At 35.0% G+C, this 27,705-nt stretch overlaps 2 long non-coding RNA genes and 1 other non-coding gene across 5 annotated transcripts in view; 1 reads left to right on the top strand and 2 right to left on the bottom strand.

The window, feature by feature from the left end:
• The window catches only part of LOC112644498 (uncharacterized), a 65,699-nt gene extending 53,946 nt beyond the window's left edge, over window positions 1-11,753 (bottom strand). The window contains exons 1-2 of the long non-coding RNA XR_007413304.1: window positions 11,092-11,753; window positions 3,751-3,948 (exon numbers count right to left, since the gene is read on the bottom strand). This is a non-coding gene — a long non-coding RNA (uncharacterized LOC112644498). The remainder of the gene's footprint in view (window positions 1-3,750; window positions 3,949-11,091) is intronic.
• LOC125755857 (uncharacterized) overlaps window positions 1-27,705 on the top strand; it is a 40,013-nt gene that overhangs the window by 4,705 nt on the left and 7,603 nt on the right. The window contains exon 3 of one of the 3 annotated variants that reach the window (XR_007413303.1): window positions 22,091-26,705. The exons of 1 other annotated variant lie outside the window; for it this stretch is intronic. This is a non-coding gene — a long non-coding RNA (uncharacterized LOC125755857). Of the gene's footprint in view, window positions 1-122; window positions 1,180-22,090; window positions 26,706-27,705 lie in introns of those variants that run through there. One more of the 3 variants, XR_007413302.1, reaches the window with a different exon arrangement.
• Window positions 11,971-12,073, bottom strand: LOC112645699 (U6 spliceosomal RNA). The gene has a single exon (XR_003127201.1). It is a non-coding gene; the product is annotated as a U6 spliceosomal RNA (small nuclear RNA).

Here is a 27,705-nt window from a genome sequence, read left to right as displayed (position 1 = left end):
TAAGGTTTAAAGCTAGCTTTTAAATAGGAGTTTTTAGTATTTAGACCTTTAGATGTTACTCATCAAGAATACTTGAATATAAGTACTCAGCTCCCATGATTCTTGTCTTTCAAAACATCCAGTACAAATTGGTCTTGAAGAAGTCTGCAAATGACATATAATATGCTGAGCAGCATATGATCATTTGAATGGAAGATTTGAAAATAGTTAAATCACTCTGAAACCTCTGGAGACCTTCTCTTATAATTCAGGCACAGAGAGCCCCCATTCTGAAAGGTAATATATCTTTTTAACCACCCAGTTTTTCTGTTCTCATCTTCCAAGGTTTCATTTCATAAAAAAAAATAAAAAAAAAATAAAAAAAAAAAGGTTGACATTATAAACAGATGCTGGAAAGCACTCATCCAACTCATGAAAAATTCAGCATAAGTTTTAAGCAAACATAGCAAAATCACTTATTAGGAAAAAATGCATAGTCTGATAGATGACCATGATTACCAAGTAAATTATTCATTTTTCTTCACAAAGCCATCTCCCAGTGAAGTCTCACTCATTATTCACAGGTTGTCAGGAAATACTGGGTGAGAAGTGAGGATGTGGTATAAGTTAGCATTGCCATGTAAGTTGCAGAGAAATGCTAGAGGGCCCCAAAACTAGCAGAGCACAGTAAGAAGTCCAAGTGAAGCCAGGGTAAGCATGAAGTCCAGATCACAAACTTACAAAGGATCCATTGTCAAATTAGTATGACAGTGGTATAGAGACAGACTAAATCCATGTAGAGTCATCAGAGCCCAGAAAATTTTTTTTTTCTAGAAGCTAAAATCTAGCTGCATTAGGTATGTAAACAAAAGTTCATGATAATCCTATTTTCGTGATTCTCAAGAACAAAAATAGTTATAAATCTGAAGTAGCACCGAGTGGGTTGCATGTTAAAATATTTCTATCAGAAACTAAACTTTGAAATCATCATTATTCTATCAGATAACGCTGTATGTTATTTTATGTTCTGTAAGCATTAGAAAGTTCTAAATGTTACATATGAATTAGATGGTACAACATTTAACTTGCCAAGTAAGGATATTGATTTCAATGTGTGTTTTGTGGAAATTTAAAAATTACATTATAGTTTTATCCAATACAATTGTTCAAGAGAAATTATTTACCTTTTGAGCCAATTGCACACCTTTTCATTCAGACTCAATCAATATTAATGACTTTTGTTGTCCAGTTGTATTTAATGTTGGTTTTGAGGATACGTTGTAGTAAGAATAGTCCTGCTGTCCCATGTCTGCAAATAGTCATGGAGGATATAAGATAGATGTCACCTATTTTAACCCAAAACTCAGAATTTTGCCTTCTAGCTAGAAAGTAATGTTTTCACAGCTCATTGTTCATAATTCAATCCTATTTTCTTTCAGGGTTTAGCTGTATTACCGATTTGTTATGAATTATGTGGCTTATAGTTAGGACCCTGAAAAATTCTAGTGTATTCTGCAACATAGGGCTCAAATCTTACCACGTATTTGGAATTGGGTCATAATCAGAAATAAATATGCATCCTTTATACATAATCCACATTCCAATAGGTTTTACTACCACAGAGATCCAAGGAGAGATCCAGTAGGAAATATGTGTCTATATTAAAAGTAAATTGGGAAATCTAATCCCATCTTAATAAATAGTAACACCCTTTGGGGGAAACTGTGCAGTAATGACTGATCAAGTTATACCTAAGATTAAATAGTAAGTCAGTACAAAGTTATATTCAGTGTAAAGGAAGCTGAATTTCTAGTTCAGTTTGTTCCCTCCAGTGAAACCCTATGGACAATCAGGCCCAGAGTAATGGAATCAAAGGATCTGAAGGCAGGAGCATTAGGACTTGGCCTGGTCTGTCTTCCCACCTTGATATTTGATTGCAGAAAAAAAGGCCAGGTGAAAATTTGGTCTGGAGTAAGTTCAGTAAAAAATCTACTTATTATAAATGAATGCTTACAATCACAAAGACAAAGAAAAATGTTTTACTGAGAGATCTTGGACTGGGATTTCTCTTTCTGCTTATCTTTCACCTCCTGCTTTGCATTCATGTTGAATTCTTAAGTACACAATAAATGGCCTTTTCCTTCTTAATGATTATTTTGCATGTAGTTGGCCTTTTAAAAGTTTTAGCCTCTTAAAATGATTTGGATGAGGTGCACATTTATTTACAGTCTTTGCATTTGAAAGTGTCCAAAACTAGATGTGTATTAACATTTTAAAATTGAACATTGAGTTCAAGGAAGTCTATGGAGTAACACTGAAAAGTCAGCAGAAGAAAGACCTGTTGGAGGTTGGAAAGCAAGGTAGGGATTAGCAGGAGGCCATAGACTGAAGACTGGTCCCAACAGGCAGTTCTACCAGCAATGAATAATTATTAGGGAATAATGAGTAGGAAAAAAGTTTTGAAAATGAGTGGGCTAAGGCATAGACAAAACCCCAAACCAGCCTTTTGTGTACTACTGACTCTGTTTAACCCAATGATTCTTTGATGTTTTCTCCATTTTGGCAGATTCTATTCCATTAATTCCACTTATTATCTCTGGAAGATTTCTTTCTTTGGGTTATTTTAGATATTCTACTGGATGGTTTTAGGTTCTATATCACTGAGAGATTTTAGTTTCCTAACTCCTCTTTCCTCCCTTTCTCCCTTCTTTCAGCAGTTACCATGGCTCAGATAGAGGCCATGATCTGGGTGCTATTGGAGAGTACCTCAGTGAACATAACTCCTGCCTTTGGGTTGCTCATAGACTAATGTGTTGATCAGACAAATAATATACACATTTTTATTTTTCTCCACATTTACTAATGGTTTGACACTCAATCTAATTAAGTTTGAAAAAAAAAGTATGAAGTCACCTGTACTAGTAAGCTCAGTCTATCATAACAAAATGCCATAGATTGAATGACTTAAACAATAAGAATTTATTTTCTTGCAATTCAGGAAGCCGGAAGTCTTAGATCAGGGTGCCAGAATGCCCAGGTTCCAATGAGGGCCTTTTTCCTGGCTTACGGACGAAAGAACTATAGTGTTTCTTCATCTTGTTATAAGGCCACCAATTTTATTACATCAGGGATCCACTCTTAGGACCTTATTTAACCTAATCACCTCCTTAATGGTTCCATCTCAGATATAGTCACATGGAGGTGGCTGGGGCTTCAACATACGAAATTTGGGGGATATAGTATAATTCATAGCATATCTGAGTAATATCTACTTCAGTAATATTACTTCTTCCAGTTTGAACCCACCTAAGCTGTCTTCATCCTAGGTCTGCCTCTGGTCAGTTATTAAATATTTAAAAACTTCCAGTTCAAGGGGCACCTGGGTGGCAGTCAGTTGAGTGTGTCTGACTTTTGGTTTCAGCTCAGGTCATGATCTCAGATTGTGAGATGGAGCCCCAGTTAGGCTCTGTGCTCAGTGCAGTCTGCTTGACTCCCTTTGTTCTCCCCACTGGTGTGCTCTCTCTCTAAAAACAAACAAACAAAAACTTAAAAACAAGACAAAAAAAAAGAACAAAAACAAAACCCTTCTCCCTCTTTGCTTACTTTCTGGCTCAAAGAATTTGATACATAACTAATATAGCAGTTTGATGTATAATTCTATATTTTATCTTCCCTATGAGTGCCTCAAGAGTAGTGTCTCAGTTATCTATTTCTGTGTAACAAATCACACCAAAACTTTGTGACTTAAAATGAGGATCATCATTTTCTTACCTTTCAGTTTTTTTGTGGGTCAGGAATTTGGGGAGAGCTTGACTGTATGGTTATGGCTCAAAGTCTCCATATTAGTATGATCAGACTGCCATAATAAGAGGTTCAAGATCAAGGTGCCAGTATAGTGGGTTTCTTGTGAGGTCTCTCTTCCTGGCTTGCAGTCAGCTGACATCTCACTGTGTTCTCACATGGCCTTTCCTTTGTGCAGAAGTGAAAAGAGAGATCTTCAGTATCTCTTCCTTGTCTTATAAGGGAATCCAGTTCTATTATATAAGCCCCACCTTTATGACCTCATTTTAAACTTAATTACATACTTTTAAAAAAAATTTTTATTTACCTATTTAGAGAGAGAGTGAGTGCAAACAGGGGGAGGGGCAGAGGGAGTGGGAGACAGAGAATCTTAAGCAGACTCCATGTTGGGCATGGAACCTGTGGCAGGACTTGATCCCACCACCCAAGATTTTGACCTGAGTCAAAATCAAGAGTAAGATGTTCAGGTGACTAAGCTACCCAGGTGTCCTTACTCTTAATTAAGACCCTGTCTTCATATACAGTCACTCTGGGGGCTAGGACTTCAACATGTGAATTTTGTTTAGGTCATAATTCAGTCCATAATAGTTGACTATCTCACATGGATGGAATTGAAACACAGGGGACTGGAGGAGGTGAAGCTGTTTTCTCTTTCTTCATATATACTTAGGATTTCTCTATGTGGTCTGTCCATGTGAATTAGTTTTTTGCTTTGTTTTGTTTCTATTTAATTCCAGTTTAACATACAGTGTTATATTAGTTCCAGATGTTCAATATAATGATTCAACAATCCCAAATATCACCTAGTGCTCATCACAGTAAGTGCACTCCTTAATCCTGATCACCCATTTGACCCACTTCCCCTTTGTTCTATATAGTTAAGAGTCTGTTTCTTGACTGCCTCGCTCTCCCCCCCCCTTTTGTTTTGTTCCTTAAATTTTACATGTAAGTGAAGTCATGGAGTATATTTATCTTTGTCCGACTGATTTATTTTGCTTAGCATTATACTCTCTAGCTCTGACCATGCTGTTGTAAATAGCAAGATTTCATTCTTTCTTATGGCTAAATAATATTTGGATATACATATTTGAATATATATTCATATACATATGCCAACTCTTCTTTATTCATCAGTTAATAGACACTTGGCTGCTTCTGTAGGTTGGTTATTAAATAATGCTCTATTGCTATAAACATTGGGGTGCATGTATCTCTTTGGATTAGTGTTTTTGTATTCTTTGAGTAAATGCCCAGGAATATGATTTTTGGATAGTAGGGTAGTTTTATTTTTTACTTTTTAAGGAACCTGCATGCTCTTTTCCAGAGTGGCTGTACCAGTTTGCATTTCCACCAGCAGTGGAAGAGGGTTCCCCTTTCTTCATGTCCTCACTAACCTCTGTTGTTTCTTGTATTGTTGACCTTAGCCATTCTGGCAGTGTAAGGTAATAGCTCATTGTAGTTTTGGTTTGTATTTCCCTGATGATGAGTGATGTTGAGGATCTTTTCATGTGTGTCTGTTGGCCATCTGGATGTCTTCTTCAGAAAAACATGTTCATGTCTTCTGCCTATGTTTTAATTGGATTATTCATTTTTTGGTGCTGAATTGTATGTTTTTTAAATGTATTTTGGATACTAACCTTTTATCAGAGGTGTCATTTGCAAATATCTTCTCCCATTCCCTAAGATGCCTTTTAGTTTTTCAGATTGTTTTGTTTGCTGTGCAGGTTTTTATTTTGATGTAATCCCAATTGTGTATTTTTGCTTTTGTTTCCCTTGCCACAAGGAGCATATCTAGAAAAGAATTTGTTATGACTGATGTCAGAGAAGTTACTGCCTGTGCTCTCTTTTAGGATTTTTATGGTTTCAAGTCCCATTTAAGTATTTAATACAGTTTGAGTTAACTTTTGTGTATGATGTGAAAATAGACCAGTTTCATTCTTTTGCATGTTGTTGTCCAGTTTTCCCAACACCATCTGTTCAAGAGACTGTCTTGTTCTTATTGGATATTCTTTTCTGTTTTGTGGAAGATTAATTGGCCAAATTGTGATGGTTTATTTCTGGATTTTCTATTCTGTTCAATTGACCTGTGTGTCAATTTTTGTGCCAGTACCATGCTGTTTTGATCACTACAGCTTTGTAATATAACTTGAAAACTGGAATTGTGATACCTCTGGTTTTGCTTTTCTTTTTCAAGATTGCCTTGGCTATTTGTGGTCTTTTGTGGTTCCATACAAGTTTTAGTTTTGTTTGTTCTAGCTCTGTGAAAAATGCTCTTGGTATTTTGATAGAGATTGCATTAAATGTGTAGATTGCTGTGGGCAGTATAGACATTTTAAGAATACTTGTTTTTCCAATCTGTGGGCATGGAATATCTTTCCGCTCTTTGTGTCACCTTCAGTTACTTTCATCAGTGTTTTATAGATTTTAGTGTAGAGGTCTTTTACTACTTCGGTTAGGTTTATTCCTAATGCAATTATTATTTATAGTGCAATTGTAAATGGGATTGTTTTCTTAATTTCTCTTTCTGCTTCATTATTAGTAACTAGAAATGCAACAGTCTTCTGCTCATTGATTTTGTATCCTGTGACTTTACTGAGTTCACTTATCAGTTCTAGCAGTTTTTTGGTGGGGTCTTTTGGGTTTTCTACATGTAGTATCATGTCATCTGCAAATAGTGAAAACTTCTTTGTTACCAATTTGGTTGCCTTTTACTTGTTTTTATTGTCTGATTGCTGTGGCTAGGACTTCCGTACTGTTTTGAATAAAACTGATGAGAATGGACAGCATTTCCTGTTCCTGACTTTAGGAGAAAAGCTCTCAGTTTTTCCTCATTGATGATGTTAACTGTGGGTTTTTCATATATGGCCTTTATGATGTTGAGGTGTGGTTCCTCTAAACCTACTTTGTTGAGTTTTTTGTTTTGTTTTATTGTTGTTGAGAGTGTTTTTTTTAAAGTCATGAATGGATGTTGTACTTTGTCAAATGCTTTTTCTGCATCTAGTGAAAGGATCATATCATACTTAACCACTTATCCTTTCTTATGTTGATGTGATGTATCATGTCGATTGATTTTTGAATACTGAACCTACCCTTGCAACTCAGGAATATATCCCACTTGATAATGTTAATGATTTTTTAATGTATTGTTGGATTTGGTATGCTAGTATTTTGTTGAGGATTTTGCATCTGTGTTCATCAAAGATATTGGCCTGTGGTTCTCTCTCTTTGTGGTGTCTTTATTTGATTTCGGTTTTAGGGTAATGATGGTTTCCTAGAATGAATTTGGAAGTTTTCCTTTACTGTTTCTTGAAATAGTTTGAACAGAATAGATATTAATTCTTCTTTAAATGTTTGATAGAATTTGCCTGTGAAGCTATCTGGTCCTGAACTTTTCTTTGTTGGGAGTTTTTGAAACTGATTGAGTTTCTTTGCTGATAATCATTCTGTTCAAATTCTCTGTTTCCTCCTGTTTCAGTTCTGGTAGGTTGTATGTTTCTAGAAATTTATTCATTTCTTCTAGGTTTCCAATTTGTTAGCATAGAGTTTTCCATAATATTCTTTTATAATTGTGTTTCTGTGGTGCTTGTTGTTACTGCTCCTGTTTTGTTTGTGATTTTATTTATTTCAGTCTCGTCTTTTTTTCCTTGATAAGTCTAGCTAGAGGTTATCAATTTTATTGATTTCCAGCTCCTGGTCTTATTGATCTGTTTTATTGTTGTTAGTGGGGTTTGTTTGTTTATTTATTTATTTAAGTTTCTATATCATTTATTTCTGCTGTAATCTTGATTACTCCCTTCCTTCTGCTGGTTTTAGATTTTGTTTGTTGTTCTTTTTCTAGATCCTTTAGTTGTAAGGTTAGATTATTTGAGATTTTTATTGCTTTCAGAGCTAGGCCTGTATCGCTGTAAACTTCCCTTTTAGAACTGCTTTTGCTGCATCCCATAGATTTTGAACAATTATGTTTTCATTTTCATTTGTTGCCACATACTTTTTTTTTTTTTTTTTTTTAAATTTTTTTAATTTTTATTTATTTATGATAGTCACAGAGAGAGAGAGAGAGAGGCAGAGACACAGGCAGAGGGAGAAGCAGGCTCCATGCACCGGGAGCCCGACGTGGGATTCGATCCCGGGTCTCCAGGATCGCGCCCTGGGCCAAAGGCAGGCGCTAAACCGCTGCGCCACCCAGGGATCCCTGTTGCCACATACTTTTTAAATTTCTTCTTTGATTTCCTGGTTGACCCACTCATTGTTTAGTAGCATGTTATTTAACTTCTACATATTTGAGGTCTTTCTAGATTTTTTTTCCTCGTGATTGACTTCTAGTTTCATAGTGTTGTAGTCAGAAAAGTTGCATGGTATGATTATGATCTTTTTGAATTTGTTGAGGTTTGTGTTGTGGCCTAATATGTGGTCTATTCTGGAAAATGTCCCATGGGCACTGGAAAGGAAGGTGTATTCTGCTGTTTGGGAATGAAATGTTCTGAATATATCTGTTAAGTCCATCTGGTTCAGTGTGTCATCCAAAGCCATTGTTTCCTTGTTGATTTTCTGTTTAGATTATCTATCTACTGATGTAAGTGGGTTGTTAAAGTCCCCTACTATTATGGTATTATTATCAATTATTCCTTTATGTTTATTATTAACTGTCTTATGTTTTGGGTGCTCCTGTATTGGATGCATAAATATTTACAATTGTTATATTTTCTTGTTGAATTGCCCCTTTATTATTATATAGTCTCTGTCTTTGTCTCTTGTTACATACATTCTTCGCTTAAAGTCTAGTTTGATATAAAAATTGCTACTCTGGCTTTCTTTTGACATCCATTTGCGTGATAAATGTTTTTCTGTCCTCTCATTTTCAATCTGTAGGTGTCTTTAGGTATAAAATTAGTGTCTCGTAAACAGCATATAAATGAGTCCTTTTTTTTCTTCCATTTGTCACCCTGTGTCTTTTAATTGGAGTGTTTAGTCCATTTACATTCAAAGTAATTATTGATAGATATATATTTATTGCCATTTTGTTACTTGTTTTTGTGGTTGTTTCTAAAGATTTTGTCTGATTCTTTTTGTCTTTCTCCTTTCATGGTTTGCTGGATTTCTTTACTGATAGATTTGGATTTCTTTCTCTTTATTCTTCGCAAGTTTATTAGTGATTTTGATTTGTGGTTACCATTAGGTTTTTGTATATCATCTTCTGCATGTAGCAGTCTATATTAAGTTGATAGTTGTTTAAGTTTGAACCCACTCTTTATCTACTTCTCATGTTTTAGGTATATGTTATATTGTACATATTTTTATTTTGTGACTTCTGTATTATTTTACAAAAATTTCCATTTACTGCTTTTATGTTTCCTACTTTTATACTGTCACTTTTGATCTTTCCTCTCTACTCAGAGTCCCCTTTAATATTTCTTGCAGAGCTATTTAGTGGTTATGAACTGCTTTAGTTTTTGTTTGGGAATCTGTTTATCTCTCTTTCTGCTCTGAATGATAGCCTGCTGGCTAGATAATTCTTGGCTGTGGATTTTTCCTGTTCAGCACTTTCAGTATATCATGCCACTTTCTTCTGGGTTAGAGAGTTACTGCTGAAAATCCCCTGATGGCCCTATGGTGTTTCCCTTGTATGTAACTGTCTTTTTTTTTTTTTTTGTCTTGTTTCTTTTTTTAAGATAGATAGATAGATAGATAGATTTATTTATTTATTTATTTATTTATTTATTTATTTATTTATTTATGATAAACATAGAGAGAGAGAGAGAGAGAGAGAGAGGTAGAGACACAGGAGGAGGGAGAAGCAGGCTCCATGCACCGGGAGCCCAACGTGGGATTCGATCCCGGGTCTCCAGGATCGCTCCCCGGGCTAAAGGCAGACGCTAAACCGCTGAGCTACCCAGGGATTCCCTGTCTTGTTGCTTTTAATATTTTTTCCTTTATCACTGTGTTTTGCCATTTTAATTACAATATGTCTTGATATTGATCTACTTTTGTTGAATTATGTGTGTGTGTGTGGTGGGGGGGTTTCTCTGTGCCTTCTGGATGTGGATATATCTTTCCTTCCCCAGAATAGGGAAGTTTTCAGCTCTTATCTCTTCAAATAAAATTTCTGCCCCCTTTTCACTCTCTTCTTCTGGGACTCCTATAATGTGACTATTATTACTTTTGATGGAGTCGCTGAGTACCATGAGTCTATTTTGTTTTTTTATATGACTTTTTCCCTTTTGTTCATTTAGATTATTTTCTGTCTTCTAAGTCACCAATTTGTTTCTTTGCTTCTTCCAGCCCAGTGTTCCATCAGGTGTGTTTCTCATTTCATTTATTGAGCCCTTTACTTCTGCTATGGTGTTCCTCATGTCTGTATTAATAGTCTCACTGTTGTCTTCCATTCTTTTCTCAATTCTAGTGAGTATCTTTATGATCATTACTTTGGAGTGCCTGGTAGCTCAGTTGGTTAAGCATCTAACTCTTGATTTTGGCTCAGATCATGATCTTAGGGTCCTGGTATTGAGCCATATTGGGCTTTGCTGGGGAGTCTGCTTGAGAATTCTCTTCCTCTCCCCCTGCCCCTTCTCTCCCTCTTGCTCTCTCTTTCTCTCTAAAATAAATAAGTAAATCTTAAAAAAATAAATTCTCTGTCAGGTATGTTACTTATATCTGTTTTATGTTACTTGTATCTGTTTTACCTAGATGTCTGGCTGTGACTTTGTCCTGTTCTTTCATTTGGGATAAATTTCCCTATCTTCTCATTTCATCTAAGTCTCTGTGCCTCCTTTTGTGTTAGAAAAGTCAGCTACATCTTTCCTTGAGGGTAATGTCTTTATGGAGAAGAGGTCCTATATAGCCTGCAGTATAGTGTCCCCTGTTCCCCAGGTCTGGTGCTAAGGTCTCCAATGTGTGCTGGGTATGCTCTGCTATTTTGCCCTGGCTCCTTTATCATTCAGGCCAATCATCTACCGAAGTTTTCTGTCCTTTGTAGGTAGTGTTTGATCCTTGGCCTTAATGTGGTGAGTTTGAACTAGGTTTGCTCTTGTCTGCTTGTGAAATGAGACCTGTCACCATTGCTGCTGCATCTGAGGCCCTGCAAAACATCTGGATTGGGAGACATGTATGGGCAGGGGCTTGGGCTGGTCTTCGGGGGAAGGAGCCCACCAGACTGGGACTGAGATAGGTATTTCTGGGGAAGGGAGGTTCCACTGGAGCTCATTGAGGGCAAGGCTTGGTATAAACAAGTTAGGTAGTTAGTGAATGGTACTATGCTGGTTCCCGCAAGTGGCCCTGTGCTTATGCTAAGGGGTAAGAAGAGGAAAATGGTACCTGTCAATTCCTTTGTTCTTGGAGGAGTCTCTGTGAATGCTGCCTCCCTGAGACACACTCTGAGATGTGCAAATAACAGATCACTGTTTCCACACTGTAGGTCTGCAGACTGTTTGCCTGGTCTTCTCTACAAGAGCAGCCCCAACACCCTGGGCTCTCCCTGAGCCAAGCCTACTCCAGGTTGTAAGCCCTACTGGTTGCAAGAACTCATGAAATTTGGCCCCTCCCACATTCTATGTCAGTTGCCATGGGGGTTCATTTTCTCTGTAACCTTCTCTGCAACCGTGGTTACCACAGTCCATTTCTCCCAAACCAGATCTTCACATTTCTTCCCTTCTTCAATATGGCCTCTTCTCTATCTTTAGTAGAATTTAGTGGAATTTGTTTGGCCAGCCTTCAGGTTCATTTCTGGGGTATTTTTAATGATGGTTTGATAGTTATCTAATTGTATTCATGGGACAAGGTGAGCCTAGGGTCCTCCTACTCTTCTGCCATCTTCCTTTCCATGTGAGTAGTTTGGTCTCAGCATAGAAATCTTAGGATTGTTGGACTGCTTATGTGGCATCTGGCTTCCCCCGAAGTGCCTCAAGACATTAAGACAGAAAAACAGCATTGTTATATTCTTGTGTTGAAAATTACATCATATTACTTCTGACATACTATATTTGTTGAGGTAAAAGGTCATCTAGATTCAAGAGAAGGAAGCAAACTCTACCTCCCTGCTATTGGGAGAAATAGCAGGAATATCAAAATTACACAGTAAAAACACATGAAGGTTAACAGGTATTTTTACTGCTATTTTTGGAAATCTGACTTACTATATATAGGAGCCATGTTTCTGTAAGTTTTAGATTACTCAAGCTTACCACAGTGCCCAGTATAAGAAGACATCTACTAAGTAATTTTTGTGTTATCTTTGCACAGGGGTCATGCTAATGTTCTTTGTATTATTCCAGTTTTAGTATATGCACTGCTGAAGTGAGAACCCAGTAAGTAATTTTCAAAAAAGGTTTATTGCTTTCAGTTCATGTGCATGTGTTTTTCTGTTTGAACTTTCTGGGGTCAACCTTTTTAAATTTTAACTCATTGTTCATAATTGTAATAGAAAAGGTGAAATAAACTTAGATACAATAAACAGTAGCAGGACTCATAAAGAACATCTAAACATATGTCTATGACAAGTGTATTAATTCCAAAATGAAGATAGGATGCCCTTTTACTTGACATTGACTAATTAGCAATTTTGTGTTTTTTCACATTTGATCTCTGTTATAACCTCTATAACCTGTATATTTATTTAAAAATACGCACAGGGAAAAACACACACACGAGAGAGAGAGAGGGAGAGAGAGAGACAGAGATTATAAGGATTTGGTTCACATGATTATGGAGGCTGGCAAGTCTGAAATTTGTAAGGTTGGACAGTAGACTAGAAACCCAGGAAGAGTTGTTGCTGAAACTGAATCCCAAAACAGTTTTATGACAGAATTCTCTTCCCTTCAGGGTAGAGCATTCTTTTTCTTAATACCTTCAACTGATTGCGTGGGGCCCACCCATATTATGGAGGGTAATTTGCTTTACTCAATGTCTAATGACTTAAATATTAATCCCATCTTAAAAATAGCTTGATAGCAATATACAGATGTGTTTGACCAAATATCTGGGCTCTGTGGCCTAGTCAACTTGACACATAAAATTATGCATTACAGATACTAATGATGGGGTTGGTCATTGTTTTCACTAAGAATTTTAAAAACCTTTAAACCCACATCAGACATTTTACTTGTAAAATTACCTTAGAGCAGAAGTCTGTTTTCCAAATTTTTTCTTCATTGAATTCTCTCGTTATGTTTGTATGGAATTCTCAAGGAGATGTGGTGTGAAAGGTTAGGCTAACTGCAATAATAAACCCAGAATTTTAGTGGCTTAACACAATGAGAGTTTATTTATTTTTATTTTATCTAAGGTTTATCTGAGTAATTATCACTGTGTTAAAAAGCAGTAAAATTTAGCAAACATATATTAAATACCTATTATATTAAATACCTATTATATGTCATGTGCTGGGTGTGGTATTACATTCTGTAATTGAATATTCATAAAAAATTGCATATAGTAGAATGTAAAGCTCATTTTTTAGTTTTTTAAGTTTTAAAATAACTTCATTGAAATATAATTAATATACAAAAATCTTACATATTTAATTTGGCACCCTGTAAATACAGAGAACGAACTGATGGTTGCCAAAATTTATTTATTATTTATAGAAAAGCTTAACATCCATGGGGCAAATTAAGCATCCAGACTCTCTATAGTTGTACCTCTGCCCTCTACATTCTTAGCATTGTCTCTACTCAGCTGGTACATGGGAAAAGGAGAGAGTGAGGAGAACTCTGCCTAGTTGGAAGGGAGCTGAGAAATGCAGTCTAGCAGTGTTTCAAGGAATCAGAGGAAGTTATAGATCTTGGTGAGCAATCTTAGGCTCAAATATAGGTCATCATCTAGGGGCATGAGAACTTGGGCAGTACACTCCATCTAGCAGTGAAAAATTGACTTAGGATTAGCAACAGAACAGAAACCCCAACTAGAGGTATCTATATTCTTTTTAGAGTATTCTGTTTCTTGATTGGGATATGAAATAAGGTTTTTTACTTTCTGTTCTATAAATATACCTAGAGTATAGTACCTCTATTTTAACTATGTATTTTAGTTTAAATCTTTAGGAAGAGAGAAGATTCTGCAAAATTTCTCTTTGCTGGAAAACAAGAGATTAAAAACAAGACTGGAGGCTTTAGATCAATCACTGTTTCCATCTGGTGAATGTTCTCTTTGATGGCCTCATTTAGAACTTCAAGAGGTTTTGCTCAAATTTAAAATTCTCATTACAGTCCCTGCCAAAGCATCTTAAATGCAAAGCAATGTTAACTTTAAAAATTTAGAAATTGCTAAAGGAGACATACCATTTAGATCCAATAACTGAAAACTGAGATAAAATGGGTCAGAGAAAATTCTAGCATATTCTAGAAGACTGCTGCTCTCTGAAAATAAAAGTAACAAGACCTTCATTATGGTTTAAAGGTTCTTTTTTTTTATGTAAAGCTATGTTTTTTGTTTTTTTGTTTTTTTGTAGCCTGTAGGTCCCATCCCAATTTCCTGGGAGATGTGAATTATAGCTGATAGAGAGTTCGCCTAACATTTGCCATTTTCTTCACCTTTAGAATGAATCCCAAATGGACTTGGTTTTAAAGTTACATGTTTCTTCTGTTCTTCAAGTAATATTGATCTCCTTCAAATCCATTTCTTTTACTTCTTAGAAAGGAAGCCATTTTTAGTGGACCAAAAAAAAAGTACATTCATTTTTTCTGCCCAAAAAAGCACTACATTTTTTATCATTAAATTACCTTTGCCTACCTGAAAGCTTCCCGGTGGCTACCAATTTTAAGCTTTCTCCATACCAACACCTCATTGCTACTGGGTTTTATTTATTTATTTATTTTTTTAATTTTTATTTATTTATGATAGTCACACAGAGAGAGGGAGAGAGAGGCAGAGACACAGGCAGAGGGAGAAGCAGGCTCCATGCACCAGGAGCCCGATGTGGGATTTGATCCTGGGTCTCCAGGATCGTGCCCTGGGCCAAAGGCAGGCGCCAAACCGCTGCGCCACCCAGGGATCCCTGCTACTGGGTTTTAGAGATATCTTGGTAACTTAACTATTTTTTTCTATGAGGGTCTTTTCTATATTTTATATGGACTCCCATAAAACATATATTTTCAAATTTTTAGTGTCTACTAAATTCTCATAGGCATAATTTTCCTTGTACATTTTCCTACTTGGATTTTTAATTTTACTAGCTTCTTTGTAATAAAATATATATTATATATAAATATAAATATTTCTTAAGTAAATTAGAAAGGAGAGAATAAACAACAGGAAAGTGTCTGAGAAATCATAGTGATAGATTAGCAATTTCTTTATAATTATTTTTATCATAACTCTTACACTGATAGCATACAATGACTTGAACAGAAGATATATGTATTTACAATATATTTGAGGTGCAAGGCATATTACCATACATTCATAATGCCAACAAATTGGAAACAACTTGATTTAATGATTATTTTTCAAAATTAATGCTTATTTCTTATATAAGTGATGGGTAAAATGGACAAAGAGAAAATATTCCCAATTTGCAATTGAAATGGAAGAAAGGGAGAAGACCAGTGTTTAGTGAATATCCTCTTTAGGTCATACTCTTCCATATAAATTATCTCATTGATTCCCATAATATACTAATTGTATGTGCATGCAATTGTTGCTACTATATATATGAAAAAATGAAAAGTCATTTCAAATAATCAACAGAAGGTTACACTGCTAATAAAAAACATGTGGTTTAAAACAACTCTGTGGGACACCAACTCTGGATAGTTATGACAGTATGACTATGGGGCCTGGAGAAGACAAAGAAATGTATGAAGTCCATAGATTGGCTTTGAGCACATGAATAAGTCATTTATAAAAAGAATATTCAGCCAATTTTAAATCTATGTGTTCCAGCATTTGATAAAAGATGAAAAAATTTTATTTAATTGGTTATAATGTGGATCATGTGCAAAGTGATGGTAAAGACTATGAATTTGAACTTCACCAGACAATCTTTATTATTTCCTGGATGACTAAATTAAAATAGTTGAAGGATCATTAAATACACTGGATTGATTACTAAAGCAGTTAGCTGAATTGTTTTCTTTGGCTGTCTTTGAGAATGAAGGAAAATGAATGATCATCTTTTCCAAGTTAAATAGATGAGAGAGGGAATTCATTTTCCACAGGTTCCTCAACACACAGCTCCTCTGAGAAATCTACCTTAATGAATTACCTTAACAAACAACTGAATCTTCTATCTTGTGCTTCCTCAAACACTTAATGTACCATAATGCTTTGTATAGTAATTTATATCTGGTCACTGGAAGTTCTGTAAATGTGTTTGGAGTGTTGTATATACTATTGCGCAGTGAACTGGTCAATAAACTTCTTCAGGACAATGATAAGCTCTTTAAAGTTTTTGTAGTGAGGTGCATATAAGGGAGGGATAATGAGACATATGGCCAGGGACCAATATTTTATTAAAAAAAAAAAAGAGAGAGAGAGACAATAGTAAATAAGACTGAAAAGTAGAGGACTTAAGAGGAAAGCCAACAAGAATAGTATCATGAATCAAGAGAAGTTGACTCTAAAATAAGAAAAGAATGGAATGCCACAGAGAGGTTAAGCAGGATGGGATTGACAGGTGGCTACTAGTTTTCAGGAAATGATTGATGGTGATTTTATTAGATTAATGAGAAAAAGCAGACAGTAGAAGATTGATGAATTAATTGGAGATGAGAAAGTTGAGGCGGATAGGGCTTACATCTTATTTTTCTAAGGAGCTTGACCATAAAAGAGCAGAAGAAACTAGAGTGGTGGTTTGAAGAGAAATCAAGACTGAAGAAGGTAGTTTTAAGATAAAAATACTTGAGCATGCATAGAGATCAAGAGGAACATGATGGGAATAGACAGGTTTAGCAAGAAAGAAGGCAGTTTTGGTCAATCTACTAGACCACTAGGGTTTGAAACTTGGATTTATTTTATTAGGTGTGTAACTTTATTAGGTGTGTAAACCTCAATTTGTCACTTCTTAAATGGGGATAATTAAGCATTATGGTGAAAATTAAATGTTACAGTTAATTTAAAGTGCTTATCCTAGTGACTGTGCAGGTGAGCATTAAATAGATGGCAGCTATTATTGTTTATGTTGTTAGAAAGCTCCTAAATAAAAATCATAAATGGAGATGTTGGTGTGCAAAATAATAGAACTATTCTTTTTTCTCACTGAGGAACATTAGGACTAATGGTGTTAAAGATTATATATAGGAGGTAAACTGAAGCCGAAGGAGAAAATCTCAGATGGGCTTGTTTTGTTTTTTTCTTTTCTATAAAGAAAGGAGTTTATCTATTGAGAATGAGGGATTGATTATATTAGATTTGGTTTGAAATATAACTTACAATAATATATTAGATTGGTTTTGAAACAACTTCATTCCATTGACAAATTATGAGAAATTGGTGAATACAGTGGTGGGTAGAAAATATTGAGTAGACTTTGAAGATGAAAATTATTAATTTTATTATAGCTGGTTTCTACTGTTACATGAATGTTCTTCAGCAATGTGCAGTAGTCCAAAGGAAAGAAAGAAAAAATATTTGGGTTTTCCAGGGTTGATAAGAGAATTTGTTCTGGTGAAAGTTGGGAAGGCCATAGAATTTGTGCATACTTGTAAGAAAAGAGTTGAAATGGATTTAGACAAAAAAGAATGAATTCAGGAAGGGAAAATAAAATCAACATTAAATTATGTTGAGGTTAGAGCAGGATTGGCACTAGATCAAGCTGTAGGATGAGGAAGTTCAATCAGAGAAGATCATTTGAATAATTCAAAATTTTAGGGGTATAGATGTTGAAGGTAATAATGATCTCCAGGTTTATTGCTCACATTTAGTAAAGGTAAATGATAAACTACAGGAATAGATGCATCTTCTACAGATGGAATTCAGAACATGCTGAGAATCAGGCCTCAAACTGAATTATGAAGGAAGTAGAACAAGTCTTGCAGGCAAGACTCTGCAAGTCTGCTATATCAAGGTCAGGGCTCTACTTGGGAAGGTATGGAATCCTGAGATTTGGGATGGGGACTTTTCGGTTAACATACTTGGAAACCTGGAAACCTCATATTCCTTTAAATCTGTGAACCTACAGAAGTGGCCCACTCTTCTTTTTTGAAGACAAGCATTATAATTCTTCTTGGAGATAATATAGACAACAAATGTTCTCTTCCATCTCTCCTTTTATCAAGTAATAACATAACCCAGCCAGGTTAATGGTCAACTTAGTATGTAAGAGAAGGGGCCTTGGCAACATGAACCAGCAGGAGCCTGGAGAAAATGTGTGGAACTGGATTCTGGGAATAACTGAATCAAGGAATAGAATACTAAGTTAAATTAGGGAGTACTCTCCTGATATGGGAGTACTCTCTCCTATGATAGAATTTAACTTTGTTAAAGGTGCCAGGAAATGGACTAAAATGGAATTAAGTTGGCTCTTAGAAGCTTGGCCATACCAAGTGATGTAGAAATGACAAACAATAGAAAAAGAAATAAAAAGAGAGAAGTGGGCATGCTAGAGAGATGTACTTTGTGGATACACAGGGCACTTCTATTTTCCAAGGTAATAAGAAATGTTCTGGTGAAGGGAACCAGAACTGAGTTTCTCAGTGGTGGCTATCCTCTGTAGACTGCAGGTGGTGATAGAGATGATACTATAGAATTAGGCTCCCTAATAGTAATGGAAATCATAGTATTCTGAAATAATAGAAACTGAGTCAAAGCACTTAACCATCTGAAACTATCTGAAGTAAGGTAACGAGTGGCAGTATCAGAGGGGTGTGTTTGTGAATGTGTGTGTATGACTCACAGAGAGTTGACTCATGGAGATTTATGGAAATAGTTAATAGGATGTGACATCTTTAGAGATGAGATTTAAACTCTACAAAAATTCTTTGTTCCATTATATCAATGAAATTTTACATAGAGAGTAGTCTGGGGCCTGCTGGGCAATCCCCTCCAAAGTATAGGACAAATTATTATATTTCATAATTCTCACAACTTGGGCATAGCTCCCTGACCCACTCACAAGTGACTAGAAGTTTTTAGTTTTGAGTTAGGCTTAGAGCAGGTCCAGGAAGGAATCAATGCATATTCTTGGTATATATTTGCATTTGCTGCCACTGAGCTGCAGCTAGCATTACTACTCATGGGCTGACAAAATGTCTGGTCTACTGACGTGATATTTCATATAACATCATATGGGACTAAGTGATTCACTTTATAACAAAGAAAATTCTATCTTAGAAGCCTTATAAAACAATGGGTCAGCATATTAAAGCTGCAGCTGAGGCACCCAATTGGACACTATGCACCCTATCATTATAGGGACATAGAATTCCAAGAACCGAGATGTGAAAGTAGGAGTGACCCAATTTATCATTATTACAAGTAGCCCACTTGGGGAATTTGTGTTTTTCAACCCCACATTTTAGATTCTTAGAAACTAGAGTTCTTATTTCATAGAGAGGAGATGCATCTACCAGTAGACACAGCATGAGTCCTATTAAATTTTAGGCTATAGATGTTCTCTGGTTGCTTCAAGTACCTTGTGGCAAGAGAACAGCAAGCAAAGAAAGAAGTTACTGTGTTGGCAAAGATATTTAGCTCTGATCACTACGGTGGGAGGAAAGGCTACTGTTATATAATGGAGGCAAGAAGGATGCATTTGGCTCCCAAGTGTTCCATGAAGGCATTTTATGGTATACAGGCAAGTTTTCATGATAGGTATGAAAACAGAGCAGTTACTGGCAGTTACTGTCTTAGAAGGGTATGGTGACCAGTGACTCAGAATCTTCAAGGATAAAATGCTGGGCTACTCTACCCCAGTAGTGGCACTAGGTGAGGATGAGGGGAATCTAGAGTGGATTATGTTGAGTATCGATGGTAACTGTTAGATCAGAAGCTATAGTTTTTCCCTACTAACTTACCTCTTACAAGTTTTGTTGGAAAAGTATACATTTGAGCTGTTCTTAAATGGGGGAAAACTTATTATACAAAGTAATTGGACTCAAATTATGTTGAGGATGTACTATAGTAGATATTTTGGTGTACTGCCCAGATGTCTCCTTTCATGATCTAGGCACTATTTCTGCAATTGTCAGGTATATTGGCTACTTTTGGTTCATAGTTGAGTCCTCTTTAGCAATTGTCTTTAACTAAAGGGGCTTGCCTTGCTAAAAGATCGATACCTCCTCCTTGGAAGCACCCCTGTATCCAATGACTGGTCATTATGGGGTTTCAAGGACTCAGTCCTTTTGCCTCAATTCCAGGCACATATGAAAAGTCATCCCAGCTCTAGAACTTACTATATGATCTCCTGAGTCCCCTGTTGTCACTGTAACACAGTTCAAATTTTCTTTCTGCCCAATTCTTCCTTCACTTCCTTAGATCTTATTCCTAAGAGCATACTTCAAGAAAATACTACATGTAAATTTCTGTCACAGAGTCTGTTCCCCAGGGAACTCAAACTAAAACAATAATGGTCTGGAAAAGTAAGTACACATGCTCTTATGAGACTACTCTAGAAGCTTAGAATGGCTTTTTTGTTTATCTTGTATCTTTTCTACTTTTCTAACATTGCAAAAAATATGAGAGTATAAAATTAGGATATAGAAAAAATATTAAAATAGGTTTATTTTATACAGAAATTTGGCTTACTCGGATTATTTATAGGGAAAGTTAGGCAGAGAGATAAATAAGGCTTCCTATCATTTAGTACAGGTCCATGCTTATAGTGGTCACTCTATAAATATTTGTGGCGTGAATGGAGAAATGAGATTTTTGATAGAATATTCTAATTCTTATAATTCTGCTAATATTCAAATTAGGTGTGATATTTAGACCAACTATTGCTCTACAGAAAACTCAGCCATCTTTAGTTGTATGACTGGGGCATAATTTAACTTCTCTGAAATTTTATTTCTTTGTCATTATAATGCTTGTCTTCATGTAGTTTCCAACTAAACTTAGCCTTGAGGGTAAATCATTTTCCTATTCCCATTCCTTATATGATATGATGACAAATGGAATCATCAACATGAGGAAATACCATTATTTGCTTGTAAGGGTACCTTTCTCTTTAATATTGTTTTTATTCTTGCTTTCTTATGGTACAGCTTATTTTAAGTATACTTTTATTCACCAAACGATAAATCTTTGGGTTCTCACAAAGTTCATGTTTGTACTAAATCACAAATTGGAAGTGAAATTGTACATATATTCAATTAGAAAAAAAGTTAAATTGTGAATTATGAGTTATTTCAGGTTTCCAGTTTTGCTGTAGCTGTTTTGAAGCCACATTTGTAATGATTAAGCCTTAAATATGGCGACAGCAAAAACAATTGATACAATCCATTGTGATCATAGATCAAGAGATACATGTCCAAAGCCTTTTATATGTATAACTGAATGGAAAATATATTTTTATTCACTGGAAATAAAATTCCTTTTAGAAAAGGAAATATATTTACTTAGGAAAATAAAGATAAGTGACTTTGATAAGTAGAGATTGGGAGGAAAGATACCAGGGAAATGGGACTGAGGAAATTTTTTTAAAATGCTAGAGGAAATTATTCTGTTATTAAAAAAAAAAAAAAAAGATATGCTGGCATTTTGGTCCTATTTGGGTCCTAAGGGTAAAATGACTGAAGGAAAGAGATGGAATGAAGCAACATGGAGAGAGGCCTGAAATGGCAAAATTGTCCAAAGGACTTTTTAAAAAACACAAGTATCAAATGTGAAGGTGTTCTCTTTGCAGTGATACTACTACTTTCTCTCCAGTTAGCCAAATTTTCTGTAAGTATGGCCTTTCAATATACACAGAATGGAGTTTTGTTTTGTTTTGTTTTGTTTTGTTTTTGTTTTTGTTGTTGTTGTTTTGTGAAAGCTAACGAAGAGGGGTATAGTTTCCTAACCAGTATAGAGTGGGCAGGAAGAACAACCTCAGGACACAGAAACCAAGACTAAAAATTAACTAGACACAGTTACAGCTAGGGGTGCTCTGAGAAAGATTGGGCTTGCAGGCCATTCTTACTTGGATTCTGAGAGGCAGAGTGAGCCAAGCTGACTTCAGGTTACACATAGTTTGATCACAAGGTACGCAGCTATCATCCCTACATTACTAGCTGCATGACGTCGATTAAATCACCTCAGTCTCAGTTCATTTACAAAAATAGAACAAAAACAGGGCCTACCTCCATGTGTTGCCCCAATGGAAATGAAATATTAAATACTGTCATTGCAGTTTTTATTCATATTAGATATTCCATTTTTTCTTTATTTCTTTCATTGCTAGGAGACAGTATTATTGTAATAGTCCAGTTAAAGATGATGAAGAATTATGGTCCTGGAGATGAAGAAGAATTAAAGTGTACATACATAGAATTAATCTCTTTCCCTACTCATCCAAAATTCTAAAAAAAAAAAATCTATAGTTATTCTTTCCCCTTTTTTACTCGTATTCTGCTACCAATTATTGTTCCTAAAATGCTGCTCTCATAAAGAATGTAAATGTACCAATTAAACTCAGTTGATACTTCTTATTTTCATTGGCCCTTTCCTAAATTGACATTATTATCACATACTCCTTGAAATATTATATACTTTTCTGTATCCAACTCTCCCAGTTTTCCTCATGCATCTCTCTCTCTCTCTTTTTTGGTTTCCATCATGAGTGTCTTTTCTTCCATGCAGCACCTATCACCAACAATGCTACCATCTCTGCCACCAAATATTGTTATTACCCTTACCCAGTGTTTTTCTGTTTACTTATCCTCAAAGTTTTAACCACTGTTGTACATTGTTAGTTTCCAAATTTGTATCTTCATTTCCTGAGTTTTAAGCCCATTTATTCACCTATTACCTGGAAAGCTCTACCAAGAGCTTTGGAATTTCCAAGAAATTTCCAAGAGCTTTTGGAAATTACTTGAGCAGATATTCTACTTTCAGGGTGGTGCTTTGCTAAAATATAAATGGTTATATTTCTGTAAATGAAGTCTTCCCCTCAATTTTAATAAGTGATCTGGATTTAAAAAAAAAATTCTCAGATACCTCAACACACATCCAAAATTAAATAACAATAGTGTCATTCTTCCCTAAAACTGGCTTCTGATTGTTATTTTCAATCTCATTTGGTAACAACAACAAAAAGGATATTTTGTTACTCAAGTAGAAACCATAGTCTTCACTATTTCTTTTCTGTCCTACTTCTTCCTATATCGAATGTATCAGTGGTCTCCAAACTCTTTGCACTTAGAAAAATATACCAAGCAAGCACTCCAAAGTGAGTTAGATATTATTTCCACATTATTGATCCACATCTTAAATGTAAGGAAAGCTGCTTTTTTAATGTTTAAGATAAAAATTAAAAGGTCTAATATTTATTTCCCACAACCACTATATTGTCATACCAAATCCTGCTAATTCCACCTAAGTATTTAATTGATCTCATTTCTTGCCTTTTCCACTACTCTGGTTCCAATTCTCATTATTTCTGGCCTAGACTACTGCACAAGCTTTGTTTTGCGGTTTCTCAACTTTGTACGTGTCTTCAAAGTCTTTACATATATTTATTTTATCTTAATATTTTATCCAAACTGTATAACTAAACCTTGACATTCTCCTGTTTAAAACCACTCATTAATCTTTCATTGCCTATAGGATAAAACTAAGCTCTCCTTGATCTACATCCCTTTCTAGTTTGATATGCTACCCTTGCATTCTTCACATTTTAAATTTCAGCAAAAATAATCAATAAAATAAGGTTCTATACTTTCTTAAACCCAAGCACTTATTTTTCATTTCTCTGCCTTTCTGTAGTGCTTCTTTGTCCCTACCCTCTCATTCACCATATTTCATTTCCCGATCGATCTCTACTTCCTTTTCTAGACTCAAATTGGGTGTTGCATCATGTAGAATGCATTCTCTCTGGATTAATAATCATTTCTGATCCACAGAAACCCATAATATCCAGTAGATAACTCCACCATTTTGGAGCTGAAGGTGGCAGGTGGAAAATACCCAACTGTATTGATGAGTATCCCCTTAAATCTGTGACCTTGACTTTCAAGTGTGCTCTTAAAATCATAGTGGATGTTTTTAGTTAGTCATTCTCTCAATTTCTTGGATTATTACCTGACACATTATCTTCTCTCTGCAAATCTCCATACCATCAAGTCTATCCTCCATTTCAGTTAACAAACTAAAATCTGATTTACTAAAGGTAGTAAGAGATGGAAAAGAAATTCCACACACTTTGATCACCTCATCTTCCAAGGTACCTAATATCTGTAACCATAGCAAATACTGAACTTTTTCACCTGTTACCTAGAGGAACTGCTCACTATAGATCAACTACTTGTGTCCTTCTCTAAAGCTAATTCTACTTGTGCATTAGATACCACGTCTCTCTTGCCTACTCAAGGGTATTATTCCACCAGTATTTTCTGTCTCTCTTACATCATCATTTTTTTTTCCTCCACTGGATTATTTCCATAACTACTGAAACATCCTTTCTTTTCTCCCATCTGAAAAAAAAAAAAGAAAAAGAAAATATAACTTATTATCTACTGAATTGTATCAAGAACTTGCCATAAATTTTGTTTGGTGTAACAATGCTAAAAAGTTCTCATCACTTGGAAATACCTACCAACATGGATAATATCAAAATCATTATGGTAAGTGAAAGAAGCTAGACTTGAAAGGCTACATGACGTATGATACCTTTTAGATGACATTCGTTTTATTTTTTTCTTAAAGATTTTATTTATTTGAGAAACAGAAAGAGGGAGAAAGAGCATGAGTGGGGGGAGGGAGAATCCTCAAGCATACTCCCTTCTGAATATGGAGCCCACTGTGGGGCTTGATCCCAGGACTCTGTCATGACCTGAGCTGAAATTAAGAGACAGATGCTCAACTAACTGAATAACCTAGACAGTCCTAGGTGACATTATTTAAAAAAAAGAAGAAGAAAAGAAAAGAAAAGAAAGAAAAAAAGAAAAGAAAAACTAAAGTTTAGAAAATTTATTAATGTTTACCTGAGAATAGAGTAGAGAGAAGGTATTGAGTACAAAGAAGCATGAATGAACTTTTGAGATAATATATGTATTCTGTATCTTGATATGGTGGTGGTTACCTCAGTATATACATCTGTCAAACCTTTAGAAATGAGAAGTTCATACATATGCCAAAAATACAGAAGACAGTTTGATAACCCAGGTCATCCAGGTTTGACAGTTATCAATTTTATGTGAATCTTACTTCATTCTTAAAGTACATTTTAAACATCATATCAGCTTCTGAACTGAAACCAGGAGTCAGATGCTTAACTGAGTGATTGAGCGACCTATGTGCTCCCAAATATTATGGTTTTTAATTTTCATTTTCCTGATGACTAACGATATTATGAATCTTTCCATATTCTTATTTTCTTTCCACTCATGTATATTATTTAGTGAAGTGTCTGTACAGATATTTCACACGTTTTGATTTAGGTTATTTTATTATGTAAGAATTTTTTAAATTTATTTTGTATACAAGTTCTTTATCACATATGAGTTTTATAAATATTTTCTCCAACTGTGGCTTACTTTTTCCTTTACTTCTTGGGTCTTTGAAGAAGGAAAGTTAAATTCGATGATCTTTCATGGTTTGTGCTTACATGTCCTAAGAAATATTTGACTAACTTAAAATCAGAAAGGTTTTGTACTATATTGCCCTTGAAGTTTTTATAGTTAGAGCTCTCACACCTGCAGATCTGTGATTCAGTTAGGGTTAGTTTTTATATTGTTAGAAAGTATGGTTGAAGGTTATTTTTGCATATAGGTGTCCAATTGTTCCAGCACCGCTTATTAAAAAAGACTAGCCTTTTTTCATTGAATTATTTGGGCACCTTTATGGAAAATCAGCTGATCATATACATTGGTCTGTTTATGAGCTCTCTATCCTCTTTCATTTGTTCTCTCAATCCTTAACACCAAAACAACAACCTAAGTTACTATAACTTTTTAGGAAATTTTGAAACAGATAGTTCTAGCCTTCAGTTTTGTTATTCAAAATTGTTTTGGATATTTTAGGTAGATACTATGCATTTTGAAATAAGTTTTAGAATTATTTTCTACAAAAGAGCTTGCTGGCCTTCTGATTGGGATTATATTTAATTGATAGATCAACCTGTGGGGGAATGGATACCTTAACAGAGTGAGTCTTCTAATTTACGAATGCAGTATATTTCTCCATTTATGTATGACTTTAAATCCTCTCAGCAATGTTTTAGTTTTAAAAGTATAGGCATTGTATATTTTGTGAAATTCATCTCAATTTATTTTTCTGATGCTATTGTAAATGATACTGGTTTTAACATTGCAATTTCCAATTGTTTATTATTAGTATATGAAAAAACAATTGTTTTTAAAATACTTAACTTGCATCCTATGGCCTTGCTTAAATTTGTTAGTTTTAGTAGCTTTATTGTAGATCCCCTAGAATTTACTATGTAAATAATCATGAGGTCTATGAAGAGTGATAGTTTTATTTCTTTCTTTCTAATCTGTATGCTTTTTTTCTTAAATTCTTCTGGCAATTCAGTGTTGACTAGGAGTGATGAGAGCAGATAACAATGCCATTGTTTCTGATCTTAGGGGGAAGGAATTCTGTCTTTGACTGTTGTGCATATGTCTATAGTTATTTTATAGATGCTCTTTATAAAGTTGAAGTTTCTGTTTGTAATTTGTTGAGAATTTTAATTATGAATAGATGTTGAATTTTGTTAAATATTTGCTTTATGTACAAAGATAGTCATATATATTATCAGTATGTTAAAATGATGAATTATATATGTATTTTTAAAAGATTTTATTTATTTATTCATGAGAGAGAGAGAGTGAGAGAGAGAGAGAGAGAGAGAGAGAGAGAGAGACACGGCAGAGGGAGAAGCAGGCCCCCTGCAGGGAGCCCCACATGGGACTCAATTCTGGGTCTCCAGGATCACGCCCTGGACCAAAGGTGGCGCTAAACCGCTGAGCCACCCGGGCTGCCCATGATGAATTATATTGACTGATTTTTTTTTAAGCTATATTGACTGATTTTTGTAATATTAAATCAACTCTGCTTTCCTAAGTGAAACCTAAGTTCCTTATAATCTATTACTCTTTCTATATGTTGTTGGATTTGATTGCTAAATAACGTTTAAAAAGTATTTTTGTATCTATATGAAGTATACTTGCTTGTAGTCTTTTTCTGATTTTAGTAATAAGGTTATACTGACCTAATAAAATGAATTGGCTGTTGTTATCCACTCACCTACTTTATGAATAGTACTACTTAAAATTCATGTTAATTCCTTTATTTGTTGAGTTATTTCAGCCTAGAAATTTCTTTGGGAGAAGTTTCAGTTTCTTTAATAAGAGGGTTATTAGAAAAAAAAAAAAAGAGGGTTATTAGAATTATCTGTTCCTTCTAAGAGTTTGTTCATTTTATTTATCCTTTAACGATTCATCATTTTCATTTTAAAGTCTCTGATGGTGCCAACATCTGGAGCCTCTCTGGGTCTGTTTCTTTTTATTGCTTGATTTCTTGACAATAGATCTATTTTTCTTGCTGATATTTCTGTCTCATAATTTTTATTGCTGATATTATGTGTGGAAAATCAATAAAAACTAAGGTAAATATTGTTTATGTCTTGAAATGGTCAGACCTCTTTTCCTATTAAGCCATTAATAGCATGGTGAATTAGATTAATTTCAGTAGTTTCACAGAATTTTGTTATTCCTATAATTATTTGAATGCACTACAGACTTCAAATTCTTATAGTGGGAAAAAAAAATTCTTAAAGCGAAAGACTCCTGCCATTTTTTTCCTTAGTGCAAGTCTGAGTTTTACATGGTGGAGGTGGAAGTGGTGGTGGTCCTGCAT

This window comes from Canis lupus, chromosome 1 (assembly GCF_003254725.2).
Source record: "Canis lupus dingo isolate Sandy chromosome 1, ASM325472v2, whole genome shotgun sequence".
NCBI lineage: Eukaryota > Metazoa > Chordata > Mammalia > Carnivora > Canidae > Canis > Canis lupus.
Note: the sequence above shows the minus strand (reverse complement) of the source record. Positions and strands in the feature narration are given on the sequence as shown.